This window comes from Dermacentor andersoni, chromosome 1 (genome assembly GCF_023375885.2).
Source record: "Dermacentor andersoni chromosome 1, qqDerAnde1_hic_scaffold, whole genome shotgun sequence".
In the NCBI taxonomy this organism is placed as follows: domain Eukaryota; kingdom Metazoa; phylum Arthropoda; class Arachnida; order Ixodida; family Ixodidae; genus Dermacentor; species Dermacentor andersoni.
Window position 1 is genome coordinate 412,191,981 of NC_092814.1, and position 23,282 is coordinate 412,215,262.

A 23,282-nucleotide genomic window follows, 5' to 3' on the forward strand; every position below is an offset into this window, starting at 1 on the left:
ATCAAGGTTTATCTGTCGTTATCAACCTTATCAGACTATATCCGACTCTTATCAACCCTCATCGGTTGTTATCAACATGTCGGTTTCGATCCAAACTTATCAACCCTTATCTGTCGGTATCAACCTTATCGCAATCTACCCGATTGTTATCAATCATTATCTATCCTTATTAACTATCTCGGACATGTTCCAACCCTTATGAACTTCTTTTAGTCCTTATCAAGCTTATCTGATTTCATTCGACCCTTATCCATGCTTATTAACTTTATAATAATTGCTCCGGTCAATATAAGCCTTTATCGCTCCTCAGCCTCTTATCCTTCGTGTCGAACCAGTATCAACCGTGATGCGACCAACATAACCCCTCCTCACTCCTCATCAAGTCATTGGCTGCTTATCTGTCTCTGTTGCGCGCCGTGAAACATACGAGTCCTCAGAGATCAGTGGCATTTTGGTCGGTGAAAGAACGTCCCAGTGGAACGCGCATCTCACCGAAAAGTATCGAAACCACTGAAAAGTATCGGAGTATCGGGGCGTGGAACCGGCAGCATGGCGGAAGCGCTTACCAGTTTCCTACTGCTTACGCAGGTTGTCTGGGTGCATGGTTTCTCGGCAGCGATGCTTGCAGCAACCCTTCACGGTGACGGTTCGCAACCAAGGACCCCGGCGGATATCCCTTCAGCGGTGTCTCTAGCATCCATTCACGACGACGTGTGCCTGGTGCGCCCCTCGAGCAGATCACTGCTTGACTTCTGTTTGGAAACACTTCAAATGCGCCTCCCCCCGACCGAATTCGACGTTTTCTGTTACTCAAGTATGCAACAATGTGCACCCCGTGACACTGACTGTCACCTTTTGCTACAAATAGTCTGCAACGGCATTTCGGCGATGGGGTGTGGAACCGGCAGCATGGCGGAAGCGCTTACCAGTTTCCTACTGCTTACGCAGGTTGGTGCTCTCGAAACTTCTTGTAAGACACCATGTTCTGTCATGCCCCAAGTGCTGTTTTCTATGTTTGCATCACGGTCGCATTCGAAAAGAAGGCAGCCGACACGGCAGTTTCTTGTTTTTTGTAGTTCAGCACTTTATTTGCTGCTTTTATTGCTGTGTGGCGGTGATATTGAAGTTAACCTAGGGCCAACTGATGCGCAATTTTCAAAGATCCTAAATGGTCAAAGTAAAATGATGTCGAAGTTAAATTCTATCGAAGAAAAACAAAACCAATTGACTCTAGATGTCACAGACTTGAAGGCTCGTATTTTTTCGCTAGAAGTTAAGATTGGCAAAGTCGATGACGTACGCAATGCTGTCGCAACAATGGCAGACCAACAACAGGGTGATCGTGCTACACTGATCGCTCTCACCCAAAAGATTGACGATATTGAGAACAGGCAAAGAAGGAACAATCTGGTCTTCCGCGGGTTGGATGATTCATCCCCGAAAGAGACAGCAGCCGAATCTGAAGAACTTATTGCAGAATCATGCAGAAGCAGGCTTGGCGTCACAGGCCTGAGTATTGAGCGTGCGCATCGTACTCAGTAATAGTAATAGACCTCATACTCTGCGCTAACCCTGGCATCATACAAGATGTGGACGTGCTCGGCAAGGTGCGCTGCAGTGACCACATGATGGTAAGAACTCGAATTAGCCTAGACTTAAGGAGGGAAGGGAAGAAACTCGTACATAAGAAGCCGATCGATGAGTTAGCGGTAAGAGGGAAAACAGAGGAATTTCGGATCAAGCTACAAGCATTCGGCTTTAACTCAGAAAGGGAACCTTAGTGTTGAAACAATGAACGACAATCTTACATGCATCTATAAGGAGTGTGCAATATAAGTCGGTAGTAACTCCGTTAGACAGGATACCAGTAAGCTATCGCAGGCGACGAAAGATCTGATCAAGAAACGCCAATGTATGAAAGCCTCTAACCCTACAGCTAGAATAGAACTGGCAGAACTTTCGAAGTTAATCAACAAGCGTAAGACAGCTGACATAAGGAAGTATAATATGGATAGAATTGAACATGCTCTCAGGAATGGCGGAAGCTTAAAAACAGTGAAGAAGAAACTAGGAATTGGCAAGAATCAGATGTATGCGTTAAGAGACAAAGCCGGCAATATCATTACTAATATGGATGAGATAGTTCAAGTGGCTGAGGAGTTCTATAGAGATTTATACAGTACCAATGGCACCCACGACGATAATGGAAGAGAAAATAGTGTAGAGGAATTCGAAGTCCCAAAGGTAACGCCGGAAGAAGTAAAGAAAGCCTTGGGAGAAATGCAAAGGGGGAAGGCAGCTGGGGAGGATCAGGTAACAGCAGATTTGTTGAAGGATAGTGGGCAGATTGTTCTAGAGAAACTGGCCACCCTGTATACGCAATGCCTCATGACGTCGAGCGTACCGGAATCTTGGAAGAACGCTAACATAATCCTAATCCATAAGAAAGGGGACGCCAAAGACTTGAAAAATTATAGACCGATCAGCTTACTGTCCGTTGCCTACAAAATATTTACTAAGGTAATCGCAAATAGAATCAGGAACACCTTAGACTTCTGTCAAGCAAAGGACCAGGCAGGATTCCGTAAAGGCTACTCAACAATAGATCATATTCACACTATCAATCAGGTGATAGAGAAATGTGCGGAATATAACCAACCCTTATATATAGCTTTCATTGATTATGAGAAAGCGTTTGATTCTGTCGAAACCTCAGCAGTCATGGAGGCATTAAGGAATCAGGGTGTAGACGAGCCGTATGTAAAAATACTGAAAAATATCTATAGCGGCTCCACAGCCACCGTAGTCCTCCATAAAGAAAGCAACAAAATCCCAATAAAGAAAGGCGTCAGGCAGGGAGATACGATCTCTCCAATGCTATTCACAGCGTGTTTACAGGAGGTATTCAGAGACCTGGATTGGGAAGAATTGGGGATAAAAATTAATGGAGAATACCTTAGTAACTTGCGATTCGCTGATGATATTGCCATGCTTAGTAACTCAGGGGACCAATTGCAATGCATGCTCACTGACCTGGAGAGGCAAAGCAGAAGAGTGGGTCTAAAAATTAATCTGCAGAAAACTAAAGTAATGTTTAACAGTCTCGGAAGGGAACAGCAGTTTACGATAGGTAGCGAGGCACTGGAAGTGGTAAGAGAATACATCTACTTAGGACAGGTAGTGACTGCTGATCCAGATCATGAGAGTGAAATAATCAGAAGAATAAGAATGGGCTGGGGTGCGTTTGGCAGGCATTCGCAGATCATGAACAGCAGGTTGCCATTATCCCTCAAGAGAAAAGTGTATAATAGCTGTGTCTTACCAGTACTCACGTACGGGGCAGAAACCTGGAGGCTTACGAAAAGGGTTCTACTCAAATTGAGGACGACGCAACGAGCTATGGAAAGAAGAATGATAGGTGTAACGTTAAGGGATAAGAAAAGAGCAGATTGGGTGAGGGAACAAACGCGAGTTAATGACATCTTAGTTGAAATCAAGAAAAAGAAATGGGCATGGGCAGGACATGTAATGAGGAGGGAAGATAACCGATGGTCATTAAGGGTTACGGACTGGATCCCAAGGGAAGGGAAGCGTAGCAGCGGGCGGCAGAAAGTTAGGTGGGCGGATGAGATTAAGAAGTTTGCAGGGACGGCATGGCCGCAATTAGTACATGACCGGGGTTGTTGGAGAAGTATGGGAGAGGCCTTTGCCCTGCAGTGGGCGTAACCAGGCTGATGATGATGATGATGATGATCGTATAGGGACATAGACGACAGGGAAGCCACGTCCACTCATAGCAAAATTTTGTTCCTATAAATCCCGTCAGTCGGTGCTGTTGAACGCTTACAAACTCAAAGGCACCAGTTATAACATATCTGAAGATTTTTCACAATCTGTCAGGGACAAAAGAAAGAAGCTATGGGACTATGCGAAGTTGAACAAGCGGGAAGAGGACAAGGCTGTTTTGAAGCATGATACGCTTTACCTGCGGGGAAAGCGCTTTCGGCTCGATGGGGCAACAGGAGATGTAGTTCAGCAGTGACCTTCGCATAAGCGCACAACAGGATTGCCTCTCAGGGTTCTAATCATAAATTGCAGGAGCATAAAGAATAAAATTGACAAATTTCAATGTCTGCTACATACCCTACAGCCCACGGTAGTGGTGGGCACCGAGTCATGGCTGGATTCTTCGGTTTTAGATTCTGAAATTTTTCCGGCAAGTTACCAGTGTTTTAGGCGTGATAGAAATTATCATGGTGGAGGTGTCTTTATTCTTGTAAATAGTAGCATACATTGCGTTCATGTGGCAAGCCCACTACTTGATATCGACGCAGTTTTTTGTAAGATTCGGCTGGTAAATGGAAAAAAGCATGGTGTTCGGCTCCTACTACCGTCCACCAAGCGCGTCGTATGAGCAGTTCATCAAACTTTCTGACTTTTTGGAGTGCTTGAAAAATGACCGTGTTTTGATCGGAGGGGACTTTAACCTACCTGAAATTGACTGGTCATGTGCAGTTCCCAGGAACTCTGTTAGTGGTTGTTTGTACTCCTCGTTTTTTGATCTAATGGACACTCATGCATTTGAACAATATGTCCTCAGTGCGTCGCGTGATGATGGTAGTGGCCATGTCTTGGACTTGCTATTGTGTAATGGGTCTGATATAGTATCAGACGTTCATGCACTACCTGCATTGAGCGACTATAATATTTTTATTGCTGACGTTAGTGTTACAAATGTGCCAATAGTGAAAAAACCGCCTAGAAAAGTGTTCTTGTATAGTAAGGCTGATTACTGTTCTATAAATCAGTCGTTAGATTTGTACTTCCCAACGTTTGACACATTAGCGGATGATTTGAGTGTTGATTAGTTGTGGGAAAGCTTTAAAGAAAAGCTCTTCTATCTTCGAGATAAGTTCGTTCCAACTCGGATGCTTTCATCTAAACGTGATAAAGATAAACCGTGGTTTCGGCAGGAACCGCGCATCTTGCTGCGCAGGGTGCGGAGGGTATACTCAAGGTATAAAAAACACAGGTCCCTGGAAGACTTATCCAAACTAAAGAGGCTAAAGCTTGATTTTGAGAATTCAGCCAAATCGGCTAAGGAATCTTATTTTGCTCGTCTTGGGTGGGTAGAAGATCCCAAAGAATTTTGGAAGTATATTCGGCATAGTGGACAGAACGGCAATTCTGTCCCTCCTCTTGAATACTTAGGCACGGTACTTGATGAGGACAAGCGCAAAGTTGAAGCATTTGCTAGTTATTTTTCTTCTGTGTTTAGTAATCGCTAGTTTCGGTTTGTAAGTATCGATTTTTCGCTATGCAATGAAGAAATGCCCGAAGTTCAGTTTGCTTTGGAAGGTGTACGCAAGCTATTAGAAAATGTTTCTCCCAGAAAGGCGAATGGACCAGACAATATAGCAGCAGCAATGCTTAGTAGTTGTTGTGAATCGTTGTGCATATATTTACGCCGTCTTTTCCAAAAATGTTTAGACATGGATGCCGTACCTACCGACTGGAAATTGGCAAATGTCGTGCCTGTACACAAAAGTGGGCCCAAAAACTGCATTGAGAACTACAGACCGGTGTCTTTGACTAGTATTACATGTAAAATAATGGAACACGTTATATATAGTTGTATTATGTCTCATCTAGTTAACAATAATCTATTAAATGCAAACCAACATGAATTTCGGCAGGGTTTTTCTTGTACTACGCAGCTTGTAGAATTCGCTCACGATTTGGCTCAAGCAATAGACAAAAGGCAGATAATTGATTGCATCTTTCTAGATTTTCGTAAAACATTTGACGTTGTGGCTCACGACCTACTTATTAGCAAATTACACGCCTACAAGTTGCACAAAAAGGTAATTGCGTGGATATCTGAATATCTTTCACATAGACAACAGTCTGTGGTTCTCAATGGCATCTCCTCTGATCTTGCTGCAGTGACCTCTGGAGTACCCCAAGGCTCTGTGTTGGGGCCCCTCTTGTTTTTAATATATATAAATGATATCACTAGTGGTATTATGTCATCTTTCAGGTTGTTTGCAGACGACTGCGTAGTATATAGGGTTATTGATAGTGATTCCGATTTTTATGCACTTCAGAGTGATTTAGACAAACTTTCAACTTGGTGTGCGAAATGGGAAATGTCACTTAACGTTTCAAAATGTTTAAACATCACCTTTACAAGGAAACATTCATACAAGACATACGAGTACAAATGAAATAGCGTTACTCTAAGCAGGGTTGCGGAATGTAAATACTTGGGAGTTTGGTTTACCTCGGATTTAAGGTGGAACAGGCATGTACAGGAGGTAAGAAAGAAGGCGGCGCGAAAGTTGGGCTTCCTCCGTCGAAATTTTGGCCAATTACCTAGTAAATTGAAAGAACAGCTGTATTTTACTCACGTACGTTCGGTACTTGAGTACGCTTGCATCTGCTGGGATCCTTATACATGTCAGTTAATCGATGTACTTGAAAAAATTCAGAATAGGGCGGTTCGATTTGTTCTTGGTAATTATGACAAAAACCTCAGTATTACCGAAGGCAAGCGCAGACTTCATTGGCAAGATCTAAAGAACAGAAGAAAGTGCCTCAGACTCAAATTTTTTCACAGTGTTTACTATTCTAAAATAGGCATCGACAGGAACAAATATATTAAATTACCATCGTACATTTCCCGTAGAAGAGACCATGCCTTGAAACTCCATGAATTTCCTTTTAAGGGTGACACCTTGCGTTATGATTTTTTTTACAGGACCACGAAGGAGTGGAATGCTCTCCCGTCAAATATTGTTGGTATACAATGTAATGAAACGTTTTACCGCGCTTTGTGTGTTGAAATGAGTGTCAACTGATGTAGATATATATGTACCGCCCTGCTGTAATGCCTTCTAAGGTGATGCAGGTACTCAATAAATAAATAAATAAATGTGGAATGTTTGGCAATCATTTTTTTTTGCAAAATCTGAATTATCCTGACGTCGACAATGCAAGATGACTGAACGGGTATTCCTAGAGATAGCTTTTTATTCCACCATCACAAAATCTCTCAACAGTCTTCACAGAAACTGTTCTTTGAAATTTGTGTTGTACCGCAGGTACAATCCGCTTTATCCCTTCCCCAGTGTAGGGTACCTACCGGCATCAGTTTTATTTACCTCCCCGCCCGGCCTATCCCTTATACCTTCTCTCTCGCTCTCTCTCTCTGTGGTTCAGCTATATTCACCTTCTGCAAGCGTAGGTGTTTAGCCCATAGCGTAAAACACTCGGCTTCTGAGCGTGGAGTCGTATGTTTGAAAGTCACCACCGCCACCGTTTTCCTTTAGAATTTGATTTATTTCATACATTTTTTTTCTTTATAGCCATTCGTCTTACGTGATGGACGGGCGCACAAGTTTCCTTGCTGGGTAGGCATAGAAATGCTTACGAATTTAAAAAGCCTCTCCTGACCGCACGCTTCAAAAATGAGCAGGACTTACCTTCATCTTTCGGCAGCCGGCACGTATGAATAAAACTGCGAAGTTTAGGAGAATATATTCGCATTCATGTGTTTTTCTCATCGTATACGTTGAGTTCGTTTGCATTGCGCGAAAAGGGCTGCACATTCCGTTTGCCATTAAAGCTTTTTTTGTCAATATGGATCGTGTGCTTTCTGCCTTTCTTCCTATCTCCTTATTATTATTCTTTTGTTGGTTCTCGTTTTTTTTTTGCTTCAGGAGCAGCCCAATACAGTGCCAGAAATATGGTACTATTCAACTCAATTCGGCATTATTCAAAATCTGCCAGATGTTTGGAGCACGGACAAGAAGCCTGAAAAGGCTGGACTGGGTCCGTGCACCATAGTATCGCATACAATAGCATCACTTCCGCACAAAAGTAGAGCAGAAACTCAATTCGCAGAGAATTCAAAAACTACAGAAAATACAAAAAACAATGCAAACACCAGGCAAATATGTGTGTGAAGAAAAATTCATGAATATACAAATATATCGTGGTAAATTCACTGAATCAGAAACGAGAAAAAAAGTACAGAAAATACAAGTAGTGTTTCAACAAAATATAGATCATCATCATCATCATCATCATCATCAGCCTGGTTACCCCCACTGCAGGGCAAAGGCCTCTCCCATACTTCTCCAACAACCCTGGTCAAGTAATAATTCTGGCCATGTCGCCCCTGCAAACTTCTTAATCTCATCCGCCCACCTAACTTTCTGCCGCCCCCTGCTACGCTTCCCTTCCCTTGGAATCCAGTCCGTAACCCTTAATGACCATCGGTTATCTTCCCTCCTCATTACATGTCCTGCCCATGCCCATTCCTTTTCTTGATTTCAACTAAGATGTCATTAACTCGCGCTTGTTCCCTCACCCAATCTGCTCTTTTCTTATCCCTCAACGTTACACCCATCATTCTTCTTACCATAGCTCGTTGCGTCGTCCTCAATTTAAGTAGAACCCTTTTCGTAAGCCTCCAGGTTTCTGCCCCGTAGGTGAGTAAATATAGAATAATAGAGAGTTATACATATATGTCGCGCAGCTGATTTAAAGAGATCAGTTGTATATCCGTGCCATTTTCGGCCAACTCATTTAACAAGGTCGGTAATGTGTACTTTAACATTTGCTTACCGTAGGCCATGCGGCATCTATCAACTTCCCATGTTTCGGGATAGCGTGTGTTGTATGCAGGGGAAGTTTTTTTGCAACCGCGCCAGTGATTTCAGAAGGTAATTTTTCTTGTTTGTTTCCAGTTTATGTTGTCGAAGTAGTCTGAAATTGTACATAGATTGTACGTTTACCAGCGTAAGCTTGTAATACTTGCCAGCGGCTCGCCCACACACGCCTGTAGTACATCGCTCAACAAGTCTTGCGAATCTTTGTTTTCTTTTTAACATTTTCCTTTTTTGATTCATTCGCTTCGTACGTGTCAACCGGCTTCCCTTCCTGTTGGTGCCAAAAAGAGCGCGCTTCGCCCACATTTCGCCCAGCAGGGAGGCGCGGTACGCACGTGGACACTTTCCCACTCGTTCTTGAGGATATCATATATCAGGCGTTTTCCCTGGACGAGCTCGTCTTCTTTTTTTTTCTTTTTTTTTTTTTTGGCACGTGCGCTAAGGGCGCCGCGCCCTACCGTATGAGGGGGCCTGGCGCACGAAGTAAGACACGCTCGAACAAGCTGGCAAGCCCTGCCACGAGAAGCGTCTCCATCCTTTTCGTGTCTGCCGTCTTTTATGCTCTGTAGTTCACAGTCAAGCCTAACTGTTAAGCAAAAGTGCCCCGTTTGGCTGGCGGGTGCATATATATGTCAATTTTTGCAGCACAAAAGGTCGCTGAGCGGGAAATAATGGACAGATAGTGAGAAAGAGCGCCAGCTCGCAATTAAATTTATTTCATTGAAAACTTCTGCTAAAGGGCTGCACTGTACGCGCGGGGTATGAGACATGAGATATATGTGAGCGCTGACAAGGCAGACGTCGGCCAAGCAAGCCGGCATACTAATGTGGCTGAACAAGGTGACATGTCCTCTCGATTTAAAAGCACAAGTGGCTAACACCTGCTCATGCATTGTGGTTCGTGTGTGTACCGTAGTCACGGCCGCCACAGTTTGAGGGAATGTGCATTCTCGGAAGAAGCCGTGTTACGAATTCACGAGAGCTAACGGAAGCATATTTTAACAAGAAGATGGGTGACATGCGTCAATCTTTCTTTTTGTTTTATTCTGCAAGAGTGGCTGTCAATTTCTAGATATAGCTGTGCGATGGAGCGTTCGGCTGCGTATATTTATTTATTTGCTCTTTTTGTCTCTATGCAATAAAGCAGTCAGTACGATATGCAATTATTTGGGAGGTGGCGCTCTTTCTGCCCCTTTCTTCGTTCTTTCGCTTACCAGTCGCACCGCAAAAATTGACCTCTATCTAGTCGGAACGCTTAGCCCGACAACTTGCTGTTGGCGGCGACTCGTCCGCGAATGTAACAGCCTCTGCAGCAGTTATCGCTTTAAAAGCACCGCTTACAGCTGTGCTCCCATTGAACAAGGCCGAGGCAAGCCGAGGTTAAATTCGTTTATGTACCCTGAAGAGATCACGACGGACGCAATGGCTCACGAGTGCGTTCTGAGACCAATGAACGTCCTGCGTCGGAAGGGTAAAACTGACCCATACCATTTAGAATGACATTCGCCTAAAAGGACGCTAACCACCTGTACGTCTGACGGAGGAAATCGGCCACTTGCTGGATACCGGTTGTGTACGCTACTACGTGTGTGGGCTTACCGAGGATAATTATATTGCATGTTTAACTTCACTGGACGATTCATTTCAATCGAAGTGGCTGTCTCTTACTGCAGGGGGTAAAGCTGACTGCAGCAACCCATTGCATCTGTCAGGATTGCTAGTGGTGTTACGATCGGCCTGGAGGGGTACTGAACTGCAAACCCTTCCCAGCCCGCTGCAGTTGTTTCTATCGACCTGCAGGGGTGGCGATCTTCGGAGAAGCGACCTTTGAACCCTTCCCGGCCCGCTACGACGAGTCCCTTCGTAAAGCCAACAATGCGCCTCCTCGGACAGCCCAACGGTGCCGGGAATTCTAGCCACGTTCAGCGGACCGAGTATTGTTAGTTGGTTCGCTGTCCCCTTCACGGTCTACTTGCAGCAAGGCAACTCCTGGAAAAGGGTGTTTTGCGGTGCTTTCTCACGGGCCCCAGAAATCGTCACAGCCAATGGACAGACGCGACGTCTAACTAGGGGTTAGCTCTGAAATCAAGAGGCGCCTGCTTAGGCCAAGCATATCAACCCCTGTCTACGAGAACCCCCTCACCTTGGTGTGTTCAGCGAAACCAAAGTGCGAAAGTGAGAATGTGAACCCTAACCCTCAAAGGAGAGTCGACTACGATGACTTTGGATGCCCCCATTGGACGAAGGTTGAACGGCAGTTTTCCCTTACCTAGGGATCTAGGGAGGACAGAGGGTTTTTAAGCAGCCGTTTCCGGCTGTTTGGTGTGCTTTCTTTTTCAGTCATGCTAGACGGATGAACTGTAACGTTCTCCACCCTTCATGTAGAGCTTGTAAATAAATCCCATATTCCTCGTTCTCTATGAGAACAAGTCCCTCCCTTCAACAACGTCCTTAGCGTGGATGAGTCATACGGCTGCATGGGCCAGCTAACACTTATTTCATGCCCGACCCAAATGCTTACAACTGGCTGGCAACCGTGAGACGGACTTTGCGACGTGGTGCTGTGTCTGCGGTGAGTGCTTGGTCCTTGCTTTGACTCTCTAGGCTTCATTTTGTGGTTGTTCAGTTTATAACAGTAGGGAAGCTGGATTGTTAATTGCTAGCTAGCTTGTGTTTACCAAGGTATGTTTAGCGAGCAGGACCAAGGCAGTAAAGCAGCAATCACGGAGTTTAGGACACTGCTGAGAGACGAATTGTTGATTGTTGGTGAGGAACTGGGCTTAGAGGTACACAAGGAAATGCTAAAATGGGAATTATTGAAGCTGATTTCCGAACAGGTCAGTGAGGGCGACATGAAATTGGGTTAGAACTTTTTAGGAAAAGAGAGAAACAGCACAGAGAATAACGGGACAGAGAGGAAGGCGAGAAAGATCGCAAGCTAAGAAAATGCAACTTGACCTTGAAAGAAAACGTTTGGAGCTGTCTCAAGGACAGGCTGTTAAAGTCATTTGAGGTCGGGAACGACATAGGCTTGTTCGTATGAAATTTTGAAAGGACTTGCGAGAAGATTAATTTCGGTTTGAGTAAATGGACACAGCGGTTGCTGTCTATGTTGCCGTGTGATGCTGTGGAAGTAATCGCCAGACTCAGTGCACAAGATGCATATGATTATGCGAAGGTTAAGACTAGTCCTTTGAAGAAGTACCGCCTTTCAGCCGAAGCTTTTCGTCAAAGGTTTAGAAACACGGGCAAGAAGGATAGCGAGGTGTATCCGTAGTTTGCATATGGCTTAAAGGTCAACCTCGTCGAGTGGTTGAAAAGCACGGAAGCCTACGAGAGCAGCGACATGATTATTGAATGCATGTGCCTGGAGCAGTTTTACTAAAGCATCCTGCAATTTGTGAAGCTGTGGGTGTAAGACAGAGGAAATGTAAACACTGTGCAAAGGGCGGCTGAATTAGCCGAAGAGTACGCAATGCGTAGAAAGCTGAACGCCGAGGACGGAAATTGCGACGGTCAAAGTGGACCGCGGACACCATTTCCGTTCAAAGAGGGTTCGCAGACTAGACGACCGGAGCCTGTAGACGTGGAGGAAAAGATCTCGAGAAAGAGCGAGAAGTCAAACGAGGAAACCGTACAAAAAGAGCAGAAAAGAAAATTCAAATCTTTAAGACTGATCCGCTGCCATAAGTACCACATATCGCTGTAAACTGCGGGATGCCTATCGTTTTTTTTCTCCTACGTGGATGAAAAAGACGAAAATATGGAACTTTTAAGTCCATATCTTGCCGACCTGCAAGTTAATGGCAAACCATGCCGGGTGCTGCGAGAAAGTGCCGCCACTATGGACATTGTCCATCTGTCTTACGTGACGGTAGATGACTTCACTGGAAAAGTAGCATGGATCAAACAGGTTGTAGAGGAACATAGCGTGTGTCTGCCAATGGCCAATATCAAAATCAATGGACCGTTCGGGAAACTCATGACCGAGGCTCCAGTTTCAAATTGCTGTCGCTGCAGTACCCTTACATTTTTTCGAACGGGTCGGATAACTTACTTCATTTCATATTTCATTTCATTTTTATTTCCTTAAAGACCCCCTGCAGGGCGTTTTACATAAGGAGTGGGGTTAACGTGAGAAAGTAAAACGTTTTTTTTTTTTTTTTCATGATGACAGGTGGGATGTAACTTTTTCTAGGAAGGTTGACGGACAGGTGATGGCTGTAATTTCATGGGGAAGGTCGTTCTAGTCGCTTGCTGTTCGGAGAAAGAATGACTTGGAAAATGTAGTCGTACGGGCACGTTGGCGTGAGACTTTCAGCGGATGGCCGATTCGGCGAGACGTGCGTGATGGTGGTGCGCAGATGTATGGCTGCTGTTTGAGCTGGGAATAATAAAATTTGTGAAATAGGCACAGGCTAGAAATACGGCGACGGAGGGAAAGACTGCATAATTGGGACTGCAGCTTGAGAGATGAAACACTAATATAGGATGAGTATGAACGGTGAATGAAACGGGCGGCTCTGTTTTGCACAGCTTCTAATCAGTCGATGAGGTAAGCTTGCTGTGGATTCCAGATAGCGGATGCATACTCAAGTTTTGGCCTGATTAATCATTTATAAGCAAGTAGCATTACATTTTGAGGGGCGTCCTGAAGATGACGTTTAAGAACGCCTAGTTTTTTATTTGCAGATGATATTAGCTTTGTTACGTGCTCGCGCCATGATAAGTCATTGCTGATAGTGATACCGAGGTAAGTATAGGACGGAACGAGTTCGACAGGAGAACCGGAAATCTTGTAAGTAAATAAATGCGGGTTGTGACGACGATGAAAAGACATGAGTTTGCACTTATTGGGATTAAGCGTCATCAACCAGTGATTGCACCATGATTGAATGCGGTTAAGATTGTCCAGAAGGGATTCTTGATCAGCTGTATTAGAAATTGGGGGCATAAATAACGCAATCGTCGGCGCACAGACGGACGTGACATGATAAATTTTGAGGTAAATCATTAATATAAATTAAGAATAGGAGGGGGCCAAGGACAGTTCCCTGAGGAACGCCCGATGTTACTGGTAGACGGTTAGAGGAGTAGTTGTTAATAGTAACGGACTGTGAACGATGTGTGAGGAATCCTTTTAACCATGCAATAATTTCTCGAGGCAAGTTTAGTCAGGAAAGTTTTAAGAGTAGACGTTGATGAGGTACCTTATCGAATGCTTTGTCAAAGTCTAAAAAGATGGCGTCAGTTCGTAAGTTAGCATCAAGGTTGGAATGAAGATCATGAAGAAAGATGGCAAGCTGTGTCTCACATGATAAGCCTTTTCTAAATCCATGTTGGGATAGAGTGAAAAAATGTATAGAGTCTAGATGCTGCATTATCTGGGAGTAGATGACGTGTTCCATTAGTTTATAAGGGATGCTAGTTAGGGAAATGGGGCGATAGTTGAGTGGAGAGTCTCTGTTACCTGATTTGAAAACAGGAACGACCTTCCCCATCTTCTAGTCTTCTGAGATGATACCTGTGGCGAGTGCCTGAGAAAACAATAAGCATAAAAACTTGGATGAAATGTCCTTAGTGTTTTTGAGAAACTTAGTGTTAATTTCGTCCATTCCGGCTGACGATGAAATTTTCAATTTGTCGATTGAGCACGAAATGCCATTTGGATGAAAAATTATGGCTGGCATTGTTAGTTCAGTAATGGAGGGTAGTGAAAGGAATGTATCTTCAGGTTCTTTCGTGAAAACTGATGAAAAGGCAGTATTAACTATATCGGCACACTGAGCATCACTAACAGAGTCACCGTTATCATTAGTAAGGGTGATGTCGTGCGATTGCTGGGGATTCATCACGTTCCAATATGTTCTCGGGTTAGTGGTTATCATTTTGGGTAAGTCGTTGTGAAGAAAGAAACGTTTCGCGCGTTTCACTGCTGCTAAGTACGCATCTTCCGCGCTGTAGTACTTTTCCCATGCAGAAGAGCTGGGTCTAAGTTTAACTGCACGGTACAGGCGCTGCTTTTTATTTTTGAGTCTTTTGAGCGGTTTATTGAACCAAGGATTTTGGGAATCAGTGTTAATAGTGCACTTTGGAATGTATCTGCTCGTTAGATCACTAATTTTGCGTTTAAAGATTGACCAGTTTTCGTCGACTGTATGCTGATGGAAGTGAAGTTCAAAAGTGGATAAGAGGGAGTTTAATTCATTATTTATGGCTACGTACCCGGCCTTATCGTAAAGCTTTATTGTTTTTTGGGACACTTTCCTTTGAACGGGAGTAATGTTAAATGAGGCGTGAATAACTTTATGGTCACTGATTTCCCTCAGGTAAGTAATAGAAGCTAAGGTCTCAGAATGACTAGTTAGAATGAGATCAAGAGTGTTTTGTGAAGTCTCGGTGATGCGAGTTGGCTCAGTTATTAGCTGTGAAAGATTAAAATTGAGACATACGTCGACAAATTCTCGAGGCTCTTGAGAAATGGTAACGTGAGGTTGGTGCCAGTTTATAGAAGGGTAGTTAAAGTCACCGAAAAGAATAATTCGTGCACTTGGATACCTAGTTGTTAATTGTAGCAAAACACTGTTAAACTCATGGGGGAAGTCAGGGCTATTATGTGGCGGTCGATAGCAGACACCAATTAGTGTTGTTATGGGCGCAGTGCGGCAAATGAGCCACATAATTTCAAGGCGAGATGTGATGTTGACAAGCGAGAAAGGTAGTTCTCGATTAACGGCGACTAAAACACCGCCACCTCGAGAACCCTCGCGGTCGTTGCGAAAGAGGCGAAAATTTGGCAAATCATGCAGAACTTCAGAATAGCTGATGTTTTCGTTGAGCCATGTTTCTGTTAGTACAAGTATGTTGCTTCCGGACGACGATACAAGGTTAGATACAAGGTCTCGTTTGGGAAGGAAGCTGTGTATATTTGTGAAAATGACGGAAAGGCAAAGGGTGGTTCGGGAGTTGGCTCTAGGATGACAAGCTGATAGAGGGAATTGTGGGGACCGGCGCCGAACAGTTATCTGCTATGCGATTTCCTTCACTGTGTTAGTCGTTTCGTCGAAGAAGTAGCGCTTGGGCCCGATATGAAGCGTCTTATAGCGGAGCGAGAATTTATTAGTTGTTTCTTTTGCAAATGCAACCAAGTGCTTTCGAATATTTTGGACGCGACGGGTATAATCTTCGCCTACACTGAATTTCGTTCCTTTAAATTTGGGCCCTTTAGATAGAATGGTTTCTTTTGTCTTGGATGATATGAATTTGACAATGATAGGGCGCAGATGGTTTGGGGTATGACGGCCAAGCCGGTGGGCACGCTCTATATCTTTGGGATCTAAGGCTATTTCCAGGCGTTCTAAGCAATGATCAGCGATAATTTTTTCAGACTCGGCATATGTTTCACGGGGGGGATGAGTCAGGCAGACCATAGAAAATTAGATTGTTCCTGCGGGAGCGGTTTTCAGAATCGTCAAGACGAAGCTGCAAGTCTTGAACCAAAGGGCTGTCTGGCTAACTGTTGACTGAATGATTTTAACGTCTGATGTAACTGTAGACAGATTCTGGAAACGTTCTTCGAGTTTAGTGAGGCGGGTATTGAAATCGGATATCGTTTTGTCGATTGAAAGCATACGTCCTTTTATATCTTGCAGGTCAGAGATTAGTGTTGCCTGGCCATCAGACAGCTTTTTCAATTCAGCCAGAACGACATACAATTTGTCAGGTTCAGGGTTAGTTTCAACATCACCAGCAAGGAGTAATAAGGACCGTACATTATGACAACATTCGGTACAAATAGCGGTCAAACACTTCGGGCTCGGCAGCTGTATCAGGAAATAATTACTGGATTTTTGAGTAAATAGACTGACTGCTTCACCAACCTGCATGATGAAGAGAGTCAGATTCGGTAACCCTGCCGTGGCACAGCTGCCGAGCTCACAGATTGTGCGAGGTGATTGCTGGTCCTTTATAGGTGGCTCGCCAAGTGGTGTTGCTGCTGATGGTGTTTCCCAGTGGAAGTCGAGGGTCCAGTTTTTCACGTGCGGTAAATGGGCAGAATTGGCGATGGCGCTGATGAAGCGGTGGCTGTCTTCGACGGCGCTCCAAGAAAACTCGGCTGGGGACCGGGAGGTGTCCAGGAAGGTACGGGAGGCGTCGAAGAACACGGTAAGCAGAAGGCAAGCGGAGGCGTGAAAGGGCGCCTGCATGATGAAGAGAGTCAGATTCGATAACCGTGCCGTGGCACAGCTGCCGAGCCCACTGCGGGACAAGGGGCTTAAGCTGGGAGAGGGCGTATTACAGTCGTTGACGCGAGGCCAAGTTCGAAAAATCGCGTTGCTTTCGGCTAAAAATGCAAAAGTTGCTCCGGCGGAAGTAGCAAAAGAGGTAACTTCAGTAACCCAATCCCAGCTAGGCTCGAGGGACGAAAAAACGGTTGGGGAAACCCTGCCAGCTGACCAGCTCAATGATAGCGTATTACTAGGGTGTCAAAATTCACGCCTGCAGGAAGAGCCAGCTGACGCACTCGCAAGGTAGACAGGGTCGTTACTATCACCGGCCTCAAAGAACTTTGATCGGCTCTTAGGTGTGGACAGAGGGTCACTGGCAGCCGAGCAAAAGAATGATGACAGCTTGGCTAAGTTGCATCCCACAGCTAAAGAAGGCATTGCTAAGCGCAAGGTGACGATACAAGAGTGAGGAGGATTTTTGTATCGGCACTACAGAGACCGAAAGGACAGGATTTAAAAACAGTTAGTTTTACCTACTAAGTGCAGGGAGGACCTTTTGAGTCTCTGTCGTGGAAATGGACGGTCTGGCCACCTAGCCATAAACAAAACGAAGGAAATATTGCTTATGGAATACTGCTGGCCTGGCTGTTTCAAAGGCGTAGAATTTTGTAAGATCGTGCGACGCCTGCCAACGCTCGTGCAAACCGGGAGAAACCTGGAAAGCTCCACTAAAGGTAGTGCCCTTAATTTCAGAACCTTTTAGACGACTTGTGATAGACACGGTAGGCCCTCTACCAAAGACAAAATCTGGTTGCAGGTACTTGTTTACCATGCTGTGTCCGGCTACAAAGTTTCCGGAAGCAATCTCTCTGAAAGAGCTCAGCTCCACCGAAGTAGTAGACGCGCTTTTGTCAGTATTCGCACGAGTTGGGTTTCCAGCCGAAATTCAGGCGGATGAAGGGTTAGTGTTCACCAGCTCACTGACTTCCACATTTTTTCAAAAGTGCGGGACAAAGTTGATACACAGTTCCGTCTACCACCCTCAGTCAAATACTGTAGAGAGGTGGTATTCAGTGCTTATGAGAGTTTTGCGGGCGCTCTCTTACGAGCACAAGGAGGACTGGAAGAATTGTCTTCGGGCCACTTTGTTTGCTTTGCGAACGGTTTCTCATGAGACTACAGGGTTCTAGCCAGCAGAACTAGTGTATGGGAGGACAGTCCGTTCTCCACTGAGAATGTTAAGAAAGATGCGTGAGGAAAGAGGAGAGAGTCCAACAGTGGTAGAATAGGTGCAAAATCTGCTGGAACGGCTAAATGCAACCAAAGAACTAGGCGAAAAGAACATGGGAGTAGCTCAAAAGAACGCCAAGTCCTATTACGACAAGAATGCAAGGCTTCGTACTGTCACAGTCGGTAATGTGGAAAAAAGAGGACGCTGATGGTGGCCTTGGAGACGACGAAGAAGAGTTTAGTATTATCGCTGCTTTACGCTTGTTGGCTCAGCCATTAAAAGCCATCTTTATATAGTCGCACGTTTCTTCCTGCCCGTAACATCATTGATGGACGTGCTGGGTAATCACTTGCGCAAGACGGAGCTCCACAGCCGGCGTAACCTGCCCGCCATGTCAACCGAAGGAGAGAGTTCAACCACGGCCCCGTCGTCGACACCGACGATCATCCTGGCCCAGCCTCACAACCCTGGCATGTTTTCCGGGATGGACATCGATGACTGGTTGCAGAATTACGAACGAGGCAGAGCACACAACAGGTGGGATAATACGCTTATGCTGGCTAATGTAATATTCTACCTCAAGAAGACAGCACCGGTCTGGTTCGAAACACACGAACAAGACATTACAAGTTGGGGCCAGTGCAAACAGAAGCTTAGAGATTTGTTAGGCAAGCCCGTAGGCCACCAACGTGCTGCGAAGAAGGACCTTGGGACCCGTGCACAGACGTCCACTGAATCTTACGTGGCGTATATCCAGGACGTCCTCGCTCTTTGCCTTAAAGTGGATAACAATATGGCAGAGGCAGATAAGGTGAGCCTCGTTTTAAACGTATCGCGGACGACGCGTTTAACCTGCTTGTTTACAAGAACATAACAGTGGTAAATGAGATCAATAACGAATGTTGCCGCTTTTAAGACGCGAAGAGTCGTCGCATAGTTCAACAGTTTACGCCTCTACCCAATACCGCAGCTTCATTTCATTTCATTTCATTTTATTTCCTTAAGGACCCCGGAGTAGGGGTATTACATAAGAGGTGGGAATACAACATATACAAATAAGTGTTATAATGCATTCAATTCTGTAAATAAAAAGTTGTTACATACTGAACAAATTGTGAAGAGCAAGTAATGGCAGTGATTTGATCAGGAATACCATTCTAGTCTTTAGATGCTCGGTAGAAAGATGATGCTGAAGATGTATTTGTGCGTGAATGTGTTTGTGCAACCTGCTGGGGATGGCCAATGCGTCGTGACCGGCGCGTTGGGGGAACTATGTATGGTGGTTGATTAAGCGTCTAATAGTAGAGCCCGTGGAAGAGAGTAAGGGTGGGAATGCGGTAACGAAGGGATAGAAGCGATAAGGAAGATTCTTTTTTTAAAAATGATAGGCGAACGTTGTAAGAGCATGTTGAATGAATATACCTGGTGGCGTGGTTTTGAACTGCCTCGATGGCATTGGCGAGATATGCTTGATGCGGCTCCCAGATGGCAGATGCGTATTCCAGTTTCGTTCTTACCCATGATCTATAGGCTTACAGTTTTACATGCAATGGAGCGAGGCGAAGGTGACGTTTTAGAAATCCCAATGTGTTGTTAGCCGATGAAATAACATAAGTAACATGCGCATTCCAGGTTAGATCATTAGTCAAGGTGATACCTAGGTATTTGTAGGATTCCACTGATTCCACGGTGACGTCACCAATCCGATAAGAAAAGCGAAGAGGGTGAGGACGACTAGTAAACGAGAAAAGTTTGCATTTATTAGAGCTGAGTGTCATCAGCCAAACATCACACCATTCTTGTACTCGGTTAAGGTCGGATTGAACAGTTATTTGGTCAGTGATGGTAGTGGCGGCGCGGCAAATAACACAGTCATCGGTAAACATACGGATATGGCAGAACACATGCAAGGGTAAGTCATTAATGTAAATTAAGAAAAGAAGGGGGCCAAGGACGGACCCCTGTGGTACGCCTGATGTGACGAGTGTAATGTTTGAAGCGTGGTTAAAAAATGAAACATACTGTGAGCGGTTAGTTAAAAATTGCTCAAGCCATTTTAGGATATCAGGATGCAAATGCAAACGAGAAAGTTTTAGTAATGGCATTGATGAGCGATCTTGTCAAATGCTTTCGCATAATCCAAAAATATGGCGCCTGTTTGTATGTTACAGTCAAGGTTAGCATGAACGTCAGGAAAAAATAGTGCAAGCTGGGTCTCGCAAGAACTGCCCCTGCGGAACCCGTGCTGTGAAGGATGAAAGAAGTTGTTAGCATCTAGAAAGTTCAAAATATGAGAGTAGATTACATGCTTCATGATCTTGCAGGGAACACTTGTCAATAAAATGGGGCGGTAATTTAGGGGAGAATTTTTGTTGCCGGACCTGTAGACTGGAGTAACCTTCCTCATCTTCCACTCGTCTGGCATAGTGCCTGTAGAGAGCGACTGTGAAAATAATAAATATATAAACTCTGCAGAAATGTGTTTCGTGTTATTTAGTAGTTTAGAGTTAATGTCATCGATGCCAGATGATGAAGACAACTTCATATTTTCTATCACAGATAAAAGCCCACGTACTGTGAATGTGATGGCTGACATGTTGCATTGTATATTTGTGCTTGGCGGGGTTGGAAGTGTGTCCATATCATTAGTGAAGACTGAAGAAAAGGCGTTGTTGAACATATTAGCACAGGTTAAATCTGTCACTGATTCACCCAGCTCGTTAGTAAGATTATTGATACGCGCTTCTTTGGGGTTTATCACCTACCAGAATTTTCTTGGATTAGTAAGTAAAATGTTTGGCAGGTCATAGTGAAAAAGGTTCGCTTGGCATCGCGAATTGCGATTAAGTACGCAGCTTCGGCAGCGTAATATTTCTCCCACGCAAATGAGCTTGGCTTAACTTTAGCGAGGCGATAAAGCCGCTTTTTTATTTTCTAGTTGTTTTAAGGATCTCGTAAACCATGGTGTTTGTCGATTGGATCGAATGGTTATCCTGGGAATAAATTGGTTCTTTAGTTCACATAGTTTGTTTTAAGCAACAGCCAGTTATCATGACTCGAATTGTTATTAAATTCATCTGCAAAGGTAGAAAAGAATGCGTTTAATTCAGTATTTATAGCCTCATAGCCGAATTTTTGCCTTTGTCATATAAAAAAAATTGTCTTCTCGAGCATGTCGCGTGGTGTGGGTACGAAAGTGAAGGCAGCATGAATAACTTTGTGATCACTAATCTCACGAAGATATGTAAGGGATGTTAAGCTTTCAGGATTACTGGTTAGTATAAGATCTAAAATATTCGCAGATGTCCCTGACACACGGGTTGGCTCCAGTACTAGCTGTGTTAAATTGTAATTTAAGCACACTTCTATAAAGTCGCTCGCTTCAGTTTGATTTGTTAGTAAAGCAGTGACATTGTGCCAGTTAATGCCGGGAAAATCCAAAAAGGAGAATAATAGCATTGAGATGCTTTGAAGTAATTTCGTTTAATATGTTGTTTAAGAGATTAGAAAAGTCTCGTTTATGGTGAGGGGGGTCGATAACAAACACCTAGCAGTACTGTTTGTGGGGAACATTGACATTACACCACAGTCTTTCCAAGTGGCTGTCAATGTTAATTCGTGTGCACGGCAATTGTTGGTTCACGGCCATCAGAACACCTCCGCCACGTGCGTCTCTACAATCACATCGATAAACGTCGAAGTTGGGAAGATCGGCCAGGACTTCTGCATCACTGATTTCTTTTGTAAGCCACGTTTCTGTTAGTATCAATAAGTTACTGGCGGAAGATGACATATGATTTGATATGTGTTCACGCTTTGGCAGAAAGCTGCGTATGTTCGTGAAATTTACTGAAAAAGTCAGATTATTACATGGGATGGGAGAGCGAGTTCTTATATTGGTGGGATAATACGATTGCTATGCTCTTTCTTTGACGGTCTGTGATGTCTCGTCAAATATGTAGCGTTTAGCATATATGTGCAGTTTTGTAACGCAATGAAAAGCGAGCAGATTCTGCTTTCGCAAAAGCAACAATGCGCCTGCGGGCGTTCTGTACAGCCTTAGAAAATCTTCGCCGACACTGTGTTCAGTGCCTTTGAACTTATGGCCATTTGAGAGGACCGCCGCTTTTGTCTTAAAATACATAAATTTAACAATTATAGGGCGACGGCGCCCAGCGGTATGCCTCCCGAGACGATGTGCTCGTTCAATTTCTTTTGTATCTATGTTAATGTGAACGTGCTGAGAGCACAACTGGGTTACGGCTTCTTCAGACTGGGCGAATGTTTCCGAGGGATTAGTATCAGGAACACCATAAAAGATTAGATTATTTCCACGTGATCGGTTTTCAGCGTCATCCATTCGCCGTTGCAAGCAAGTGGCCAGGTCAGTAATTTTAGTGGTTTCTGCTTTTACGACTTCGATTTAATTTCGGATGATGCTTTGGCAAACTTTTTCGACTACTGCCACTCGGGAAGTCCAATCGGACACAATCTTATTCGTTGCCAGTAATTGGTTCTCAATGCCTTTCATTTCTGTTATAATTTCTTTTTGGCCAGCTGATTGCTTTTGCAGCTCCTTTAGTACAAGGTCAGTGCTATCGGGACCCAGATTAGACTCGATGTCTCCTGACAAGGGAAGCAAGGACCGAATAGCACAAACACTCTCAACAGCAATAGCGACACAGCACCGAGGGCTAGGCTGCTGCACCAGAAGATAATTGCTAGAGTTCTTTGCGAATAGAGAATACTTGTTACCAACCTGCGCCGCGAAGAGCAACGGGTTAGTTGTCTGCATTGTGGTACAGCAACCGTGTCCACAGAGCGGTGTCGACAATCGCGGCAGCTTTATACTTGGCGGGAGCCCTAGTGTCAGTGCCGATGGGGCCTTCCACAGGGAATCCAGCATCCAGATGTCGCATGGTGGCGCTGACACAGATGAGGTTGCGCAGTCGATTCATATGGCGTAGGCGCCAGATGGCGTACAAGGTGACCACGTGCCGGTTTCATTGATGACTGGCGGCAGCGCACATTCCACTGGCGTGTTGATAACCGGAGTTATCGGTGATGACAGCTGCTCGTGGGTGACGATAGGTACGATCACCTGCGTGGCGAAGAGCAACGGGTTAGTTGTCTGCATTGTGGTACAGC